Below are 1,100 nucleotides of genomic sequence, written 5' to 3'. Positions count from 1 at the left end.
ATTTTATAGACCATCACATTACATAAAGCCCTCTCCAGACTAGTGAATTTTATTTGACAAATTCGTGCGACATGCCCAAAATACGGTTAGGATGACATCACATCATGACTATAGGCACATCCTGACTATTATAAAACAGAACATTTGATAGTGTGGACAGAGTTTAAGAAGAGAGCCGTGGATATCAGCTCATCTTCTCAGGTAGACCCATATGGTTCACATGAAAGTTCAATAAAAATAATTGTACTTTTAAACTTTCGTGTATATGTAAACAGTGCTACAGTATTACCTTCTGAGTGTAAACAAAGGTTGTTGAGAGACTGTATTGAGAACGGGTAAACCTTTAACCGAAAGGTCCACTGATTATATGATTTGTTTATAAGAATCATTGAAATAATAAATGCCTATCACCTCAGCCCTACCATGGTTGGAGATGAGGTAAGACATTTTATGATTATGGCACATCTATGTGCCCGGAAATGACACTATCCGACTTAAACTTTGAATACAATTTTCTTTTTTCTCCATTAAAAAAAAAATTCAAACAAAATTAGGAAAGGGGGGGGGGGGGTGGCGGCCGCTGGCTGTTTTCCTTGAATCTGCCACTGATGTTTATTTGTTGTAATATCTTTTGGTATTTTACCTCAGCCTCAATTTGTTCTTATTATTGTTCTAATTTCAGGTGACTTCAGTCCCTTAAATGTTCTTATAAATTGTGTTCTTATATAAAAGTGTAGGGCCTACAGTATGTATTGTATCATCTTATATGAAGTGTAGACTTAGATTCATGAATCAACAAGTATTTCTCACGGTCATGTAGCGTGTATAGTTGGAATAGGATTACTCATACATTTCATCATTAGTATAGAATTATTTTGTGCCATCACACGCTAGGCCAAAAAGTCACTCCATGCTAAGTCTGTAATCAACCACATACCAGCTCCGACTAAGATTTGCCATCATGCAAAATGCGCTGTATAATAATCTAGCCTACAATGTAATTGTTAGGTCTACTGCACGCGAAGGCCAAAGGTTGGTCCGGGATTATTTCCTTAAATTGTATTAACATATGACAGTAAGTCACCGGTACTTCCTGTCAA

The sequence above is a fragment of the Anneissia japonica genome, unplaced genomic scaffold (assembly GCF_011630105.1).
Source record: "Anneissia japonica isolate Jap-2015-1 unplaced genomic scaffold, ASM1163010v1 scaffold287726_len2788222_cov184, whole genome shotgun sequence".
In the NCBI taxonomy this organism is placed as follows: Eukaryota; Metazoa; Echinodermata; class Crinoidea; order Comatulida; family Comatulidae; genus Anneissia; species Anneissia japonica.
This window is presented reverse-complemented; position numbering follows the sequence as displayed.